Source organism: Camelus ferus, chromosome 28 (assembly GCF_009834535.1).
Source record: "Camelus ferus isolate YT-003-E chromosome 28, BCGSAC_Cfer_1.0, whole genome shotgun sequence".
Lineage (NCBI taxonomy): Eukaryota > Metazoa > Chordata > Mammalia > Artiodactyla > Camelidae > Camelus > Camelus ferus.
Genome location: NC_045723.1, coordinates 2,967,819 through 2,976,531, shown reverse-complemented (window position 1 = coordinate 2,976,531; position 8,713 = coordinate 2,967,819).

Sequence of the window (8,713 nt, the reverse complement as noted above, 5' to 3'; positions counted from 1 at the left end):
AGGCGCAGGAGATTTTCTGCAGCTTCTGGGAGGGCAAATTTTCTTTTCTTCTTTAAAATTCGTGGAGGTCTAGGATGCCTGGGGCTGTTTTGTGGGACTGTAGGGGATTGGGGCTTTCTCTGCTGCGTGGAGCCGGGAGTCCGAGGCCTACCCACCCGAGGTGGGTGATGCTCAAGAGGAGACCCAGGAACCTCGGTGAAACGTAAGTACATCGTCAAAACCAGGCCCTTGACATTGGGATTATCAACTTCCGTACAGACCTTAACTCTGATTTTACCATTTACTGAATTTGAATAGTTTCCATGTAAGTTTCATGTTCGTAGTGTCAATGAACTTTGTGTTCTGCCTGAAAGTTAATTCGGAGACCCCCGTTATAAAGTCAACTCCAGACACACGAAGACCTAGGCTATGTGTTTGTTTGGAGAGTAAATCTGTAATGGTTTGGGGTTGTTCCAGGCTCTCCAAGCCCTGCCAGACCGTATCTTCCTGCTTTTAGATTCAAAACAGGCAAGGGGAGCCTTTGAAAAGCAATTGAAAAGATAAAGCCGCAAACTCAAATTACTTCCATTTTGTCATTCTGTGTCACCATATGGAGATTTTATTTGTGTTTGAATTTTAAAATAGTGAAGCCTTGAAAGCCATGTGATACAATATTTTTAGTTGGTAAGAGCACATTTTAGTTCATAAGCTAACTGTATTACTGAATTTGAATAACACCATTAAACGCAAGCATTGTTTTTTAATTTATGGCTTTAAAACTAATGAATGGATCAAGAAAAAGATATTACATCAATGGTACAATTTTTTGGCTTCCAGAATTGTACTGCTTGCCAACATTTCAGTTTCATTAAAATTCACTTGTTAGTTACTGGAAAATTATTTACATTGTTAATATGGAGTATTCTATCAGAAGGGAAATACATTTTCACAGCATTTATTTTATGGTCATCATTATTATTTCATGTTATGATTATTGCTGGAAATAATTTATTAAAAGTGATCTCTTCTGGGTGTCATACTGGGAACCCTTGCGCGCGAATAGGTGACTATTAACTGATCACTGAAAGAGGGTGCAGTTCTGTATATGTACCACCAGATGGCGTTGTTCCCCAAGCCAAGATCGCTCAGTTCCCCAACTCTGGCTTTTGCCTCCTGCCCTGTTTCATGGACGTTCTCTGCATGGAGCAGACCGCAGCCTCCTTCCGGGTCTCCCAGGCCCCTAGTCCTGTCCCTTGAATCCGTTCACTCCAGAACCACTTGAAAGATCTTTCCTACCAGCAGCTCTGACTGATTTCCTGCATTATCTTCAGGGTTCCCCAAGCATATCTTATGTTGCAAACCTCTGGGCTTTTGCATTTACTGTTCCCTCTGCCTGGAATTATTTCCATCCCCATTTTACTAATGTCCACGAGGAAAACTTAGACTTTACTTAAAGTATGAGTAAGTTACTCGGGGAAAGTGACTTAATCTCTCTGTGCTTCAGTTTCTTTGGATGGGTTGGCCAGAAAGAGAGGGTAAATCCAGGATAGGGAATTAGAAAACCTGGAAGGCAATGAGGAGCCATAGAGGACGTTTGAGCAGGGGAGTGTCGTCGGCGGAGAGAGGAAGGCCTCCCCTTCCTCCTGCCCCCCCCCCCCCCCCCGCCGCCGTGGGTCAGCTCTGGTTTTGGTCAACCCAAGCCTCCTTGATGGGTCCCCAGTGGCTGGACCAGAGGGTCTTCCCGCTCTCTGTACCCTCCCAGGGGGTCTGGTTGCACTCTGGGGACCTCCCCTGAGCCTGAGCCAGTCCCTGGGACCTGGTCCCTGGGAAGACACCCGTGTGTGTGTGTGTCTGTGTGTGTGTTGGGGGTGGGGTCAGACCTCGTGGGGAAGCTATGAGCTGCAGGTGGGGCCAGGGCGTCACCTTTATGGAAGTGCTGGCGACTCCCTCCGACACTGAGGCTGACGAGGCTCATGCGCAGGACTCACTGGGACACAGCGGGAGGGACGCCCTGTGTGCAGTGGGACCTGGCTGAGCCCGCTGGCATTCAGGGGGCTGTGGGGGTCCTTGGGGTGGTGTCCAGTATTGTCACCCCTACCCATTTCAGCCTCGCATCCCAAATCTGTCTCCCCGTGTCTCTGTCCTCCCCACTGTGCCTTCCCCTCTCTGCTCCAACTCTGTTTCTCTGTGATCTTAGGTCCCTTACTTACAGCTTCTCCCTCATCTCTTCCTTTCTCTCTCTCTCTCCTGTCTCTGCCCACATCTCTATCCGCTGTTGTCTCTGTTGCCCCTTTTGGCCCCCACCCTCGGGCTTCCCAACCCTGAGGTCCCTCCCCCCTCCTCCTCTCTGGGCTTCTATGTCCTCTGATACCAGTGCCCTGAGAGGGAGAAGGAGGGTCTGCCCAGGGAAGGGGAGGGGACAGGGCCCCCATGAAGCATCAGACCCCAGTGCTCCATTGTGGAAGGGCCTTCCCAGGCCCACCTGCTCCCCGTGGGTCCCCTCTTCCCTCTTCTTTCCCTTTCTCGTCACCAGCCTCTGACCTCTTTCCTGTTTCCTTGCTGCTTCTCTGGGTGTCGCTCCACACCCCCCCACCGCCCACGGCTCCGTCACCTACGTGGTGCAGCTGCTGATGCTGCGTGTCGCCTGCCCACCGTGGCCTTGACACTAACTGAACGCCAACCCAGGCTCCTGCTCCCCTGGAAAGGCTCTGTTATCACTGGTCCTTATACAACCATTGCTGGGGGTGGGAGGTGTGGTGTGGCTGGGCCGGGGCTGCGCTCCGGGACTCGGAAGACAGTGCTTTGGAGGCCAGGGAGGGTGCGGGCGTTGTGTGGTGCTGGGGGTAGTTGTTCTTGGGCTGGGCTGTCGGGGAGGGTGGGGGCTGGTTACGGAGGGGTCCAGCTTTGCTGTGGGGAAGCGGCTGTCGTAAAGATCCGGGGTAGCTGTGCTGGTACGAGGCTCTGGCCGCTGGGCCCCTGTGGGGTGGTTCCCGGCGCTGGTGCCATGTGTTCTGGGCTGGGGAGTCCTGGTGTTTCAGTTTGTCCTTAGCTCTGGGGAGGTCAGTGGTTGTCCTTGGCTGTTGAGGTCATGGTGTCCTTGGCTTTGGGAGGTCACTGGTTGTCCTTGGCTGTTGAGGTCAGTGGTGTCCTTGGCTTTGGGAGGTCACTGTTTGTCCTTGGCTTGGGAGTCTGGTTGCTGTGGGTCTTTGTTCCCCACAGTGGACGACTGGGGCCTGGGGATGGCAACTGGGGAGTTCCAGCTGCGAGTTAGTGGAGTGTGTGTGTGTTGCAGGTGGTTAGTGCTTACAGACCTCGGCTGTTATCTGCTGGAGTCTGGGTGTTGTGTGTGGGGTGTAATTAGTGGAGAAGTTCTGCCCATCTTTCCTTCTTCCTGTGTTTCTTGCTCTCTCTGTCCACATTTCTCTGTTCATCTGCACTTCTCACTTTCATTCAAACATATGTTGAGCACTTACTGTATGTGTTTATCAGCTGTAGCAGGTGCCTGGGGCTCTGGGCCTGGCTCATAGAGGAAGAGATGGGATTCCTTCCCCTGAAGATTGGCCCTGGGGCTGGAATCATCGGTTCATGTGGGCAGAAGGGCTGGATGCTGTATGTCAGAGGCCCCTTGATCAGGCTCCTTCCCTTAAACTTTAATGCCAAGTCGAGGGGGCTCGGACAGGCCTGGGTATGGGGGTCAGGGAGGTCTCAGCCACAGACTGGGCAGGTACAGGGACTCTCCCCTGGGGACAGAGAGGGTTGTGGGCATCAGGAAAGGAATCAGCCATGCTGATATCTCAGGGGAGGGGGTTTCAGGCAGAGGGAAAAGCCCGTGCAAAGGCCCTGAGGTGGGGTCGTGCCCGGTGTCCAAGGTGCAACAAGGAGGCCAGTGTGGCTAAGCAGAGAGAGTGAGCGAGGGTGGGAGAGGAGGGGAGAGGCAGGGCAGAGCGGGATTTGGCTTCACTCCAAGTGAACCGCCAGGGGGGGAACACACAAGGCTCTGTGCACAGACCAGCCCTGCCGCGCACATGGCCCAGTGTGACGCCTGCTGTCATGGTGGATGTGGCCCTGGCTGAGCCCAGGTGAGACCCTTTCTAAGGCATTCATGTGCCAGGAGCCTTCTCAGAGTGACAGTCAGGGCCCCGAGGCCTCCTGAGGAATGAGCTGGGCTGCCCACTGCTGTGGGAACAGCCCCTGTGGTCCCCCTCTCCCTGTCCCCCTGGGTAGTCTTCTGAGCAAGAGGAGGGAACATGAGGCACATGGAGCAGCTTGGGGTAGATAGCGCCAGACTGAGGCCTAGTGGGAGGGCTGGCCTTGGCCTGGGCTCCCTGAGTGTGAGGAGAGCAGCTGACGGAAGCAGTTTCTTACATCTCCTTGCATAACTTCCTGTGATGAGCAGCTCATTACCTACCAAGGCAACCCAGGCTGGTTTGTGAGCTAAAATTCTTAGAACGTTTTTTCAAATGCTGACCTCAACCTGGACCTCCAGCTTCTCTCCATGGTCCCAAGACCACACAGAACTCACCTCTTCCTCCAAGCATCTCCCTCCTCCTCTGTTTCTCATGTGCTTATTCTGGAGATGCGTGTCATGGGGAACACAGACTCAGAGTAATCTCTCCTGTGATGGTGGAAGCCCACGGGGCCCTGGCAGTCCAGAAGGGGCTCCTGACCTAGCTTAGAGGGGGTCAATCTGGTGGGCTTCCTGTAGGAAGTAACATCTAAGCTGAGTCCTCCACAGGATGAGTAAGATTTGGCCATGGAAGAGGTGAGGAAGGAACATTCCATGCAGAAGGAACAGCATGTGGACGTGAGAGAACATCCTTTTGGAAATCAAAAGAAGTTTTGAGGGGCTGGAACATTGTGTTTGTGGGGGGCTCCTGAAGCCAGCGAAGGGATAATGGGAATCCTGGAGTGGTGGCCCTTGTGTGGGACAAGTGGCCTTTTCTTCTGTATTTCCTGGTTGCTCTGCTAGGAAGCAACTCACTGGCCCCCCACCCCTCCCATGGCTGCATCCTTCCTAGCATGGGTTTTATAATTTTTAATTTTTTTTAATTAAAGTGTAGTTGACATACATTATATAAGTTATAGGTGTACAATATAGTGGTTCACAATTTTTAAAGTTAATATTTTGTATTTGTAAAATACTCCCCAAGGGGCAGCTGCAGCTACGGTCCCTGTAATTCCCGCTAGTACCTGACCAAAGGCCCTTTTTGCCTCACGTGGGTCACACTGAGGATGGTTATTTGGGCTGGAGCCACAGTTCCCCGGGTGCGGCCCCCGGAGTGACATGTGCTGTCTAGATGTGAGAGGGCAATGGCTTTGGTCATTGCGAGGTAGTTATCTGGGGCCCCACAGAGCCATGATAATCCAGGTGGTGCTGGTTAAACTGTGTGGTTGGCTTGGTTATACAGCTGGAAGAAAGTTTTGGGAGGTGGGAGATGGTTGCGGAGAGGTCCCATCTGAATTTTGGGTTTGGTTTCTGGTTTGGAGTATCCAGGAGGGGTCTGTCGTCAGGCAGGGTCACAGCAAGCGGGTATCTGATATGATATCTGGCGCAGGAAGTTCTGCTGGCATTAGTTAGTGAATTGTCATAGCACACGTGTGTGTTCTTAGGGGTGCAGGCTGATGTGTAAAGAAGCTGGCCCACTTTATCCCTCCAATTTATAGGTGCAGATACCCAGGGGCAGCCTTAGGTTTCTGTTAGAACCTCGAGGACTGGAAAGCGGTCTGTATTCCCCTTGTGGGCATCACTGTAACGGGGGTGCAGCCTAGAGTCTGATTGCAGATAGGGGAGGTTTTGGTGACATTTATAGCCTTTAAGTAGGGAGGTGTGATGTGGTAACAGAGCAGAGGGGGCCTCTCCCATGTTACAATTAAAGAAAAATCTTGTCTAGAGTAATTAACAGATTGGTTAAAATCCAAGTCGAGTGTCCCGGTTGGTGCCTGGGTGGCCTGGAGGGCGGGGCTTACGTCTCCTGGGGTGGTGGGTTGGGGATGGCCAGTCCAGCAGAGAGGTTTTCTCCTTTAGCAATATTTCAAGAATTAGTGACTGTTATGTTCTCTTTCCATGTTAAGTCTTGAGACCAAAGAGATTGGATAAATAAGACAAGAATAAGTAAGGGTGGAGGTAGGGTCCGTAGCATCCTTTGGGAGGAGAGGGAAAAAAAAAAGAGAGAATAGAGGCTGGGTGTATCTTTTAGATTTTGAGCGGGTCCTGTTAAACCCAGCACGGACAGAGGGGTTCCCTTTCCAGTGTGGGTGCAGGGTTAAAGCAGCACTCAGAAAAGATCGTGAGAGCGAGCAGGATGGCAAGGAGGACAGCGAGTACCCAGATCCACCAGAGCGTGTTAAGGGGTGTGGGTGGACGAGGGTAACGGCAGGCGCAAGGGGAGATAGTGGCTGTTGGCACTCAGCCTGGGATCTGCGAGGTGCCTTTGTCCTTCTTGAATAAGAGATTCAGATCTTGAAGAGGCTTGCTTGACCACCAGGGCTCCTCTGGCTGTCCAAGGTCCTCTGTCTCCCGTGAAGACTCAGGGGGAGGGGGAGGTTTAATTCTAGAAAGAGCCACCCATTTAGTGATCCCCTGTAACTTTGCTGCAGTAGGAGGGCTGAGAAGGACCTGGTAAGACCCCTTTCACTTGGGCAATTGTCGGTCAGAGGGAGACCCTTCTCTCCATGTTTTTAGGACGGTGAAGTCTCCCAGTTGAACTTGAATGGAACCTGTTTCCTGACCATGGCTTGGTAAAACCTGACTTCCCTATTCTGTAATCGCCTTTTGAATTTGTCCCAGATTAGATATTTAACAAGTTCAGTGGTTTCAGAGTCCACCAATATATCAGAGAATAAAAAGGGTCTACCCATAAGTCGTTTCAAGGGGGCTGAGCCTTAGCCCCGTTTTAGGTGCCACCCTGATTCTCAGGAGGGCTGTGGGTACAAGCTTTGTCCAGGGTTCTGATGTTTCTTGACAAAGCTTAGCCAGGATTCTTTTTAAGGTTTGATTTGCCCTTTCTACTTCCCCTGATGATTGAGGCCTCCAGGCAGCGTGGAGATGGGAACAGATACCTAGGGCAGTAGAAATGTGTTGAATAATCCTAGCCACAAAAGAGTGTAAATTTCCTGTCAAATCTAGAGGTTCCGTGTCTGGTCCCTTCAAGGCTTCATACAGTGGTTTTGCCAAGACCAAATCCAGGGACCCAAATCCTACAAAACCCAGCCAGTCCTAAGAAGGTTCTAAGCTGTTTTATTTTTCCTTTTTTAAAATCTTCATTCTTTTTTATTTTATATATATATAAATTGAAGTACCATCAGTTATAATGTGTCAGTTTCTGGCGTTCAGCACAATGTCCCAGTCATGCATGTGCATAACATTCATTTTCATATTTTTTCATTAAAGGTTATTACAAGATACTGAATACAGTATAGTGGCTAACATTTGTAAATCTCAAACTTCCAAATTTACCCCTTCCCACCCCCTTTCCCTGGCAACCATGATTGTTTACTATGTCTTTGAGTGTTTGTTTTGTAGATGAGTTCATAGTGTCCTTTTTTCTTTTAGATTCCACATATGAGTGGTATCATATGGTATTTTTCTCTTTCTGGCTTGCTTCACTTAGAATAATGATCTCTAGGTCCATCCATGTTGCTGCAAATGGCATTATTTTATTCTTTTTTATGGCTCAGTAGTATTCCATTGTATAAATATACCACCACTTCTTTATCCAGTCATCTGTCGATGGACATTTGGGTTGTTTCCATTGTCTTGGCTGTTGTACATAGTGCTGCTGTGAACACTGGGGTGCATGTATCTTTTCGAATTGGAGCTCCCGCCAGATATAGGCCCAGGAGTGAGATTCCTGAATCATATGGCTAAGTATTTTTTATATAACTTTTGAATTCAACCTTGGCCTAGTATAAAGCAAACTATTCTGCTAACCAGTGTTTCACTGTGAAGTGTTCGGTTGAAGCCCATCAAGGCTTGGGTTTGGTTGGTGAGGATGTTGCTTCCGAAATACCCACCCTAAGAATCATCTGGAAAACCCAGGTGACAGCAGAAGCCCATTTGTATTTTTCCCTCTTTTCAAGTGTACGGTGTTTCTCAAGCCCTTGTATGAGGGTCCCATGGAGTGAAAGTAGGAAGGCGTTTGGGAATTTCAGGTGATTCTTATGAAGGAGCAAGTGTAGGATCCCTGAGACACCCTTACTGGGGTAGAGTTTGCCAAGAAAACCTCTTCTTTTGTTAACGAGGGTAGGTATGAACCTCAGCTGTTCAATAGCTTTGTAACACCTTAGTAATTACTTTGGTGTAGAAAGCGAATCCCAAGCCTTAAATACGTCTCAGTTTTGCAGCTGCACCCAGGAGACCCAGCTAATGAGACCACACGCGGTCCGGGTCTGCCATGAGGCCAGAGCACCAGAGCTCTGACTGGACAGGAAGCTGGGGTCCCACGTGTCAGAGCATCACTGGGACAGCGATGGGGCCAGTTCTGCTGAGCCTGGTACAAAGCAAACAGGTCAGACTCAAAATCACTCCGTGTGATGCTTAACTAAACCACTCTGACCTTTGTGGATATGGCTTCGTGATGTAACTGGCCCCAAACAGAACATTTATGTTTAGTGTCTCTGGTTACCCAGCAAAGGCTGGCTTTAAAATAGGCTGGAAAAAGGTGGATGAGAAAAGCAAGCTGGAGCAGGCAGTACTTTCTGAAAGATTCCGCAGTGAAGCATCTGGGCCCATGGA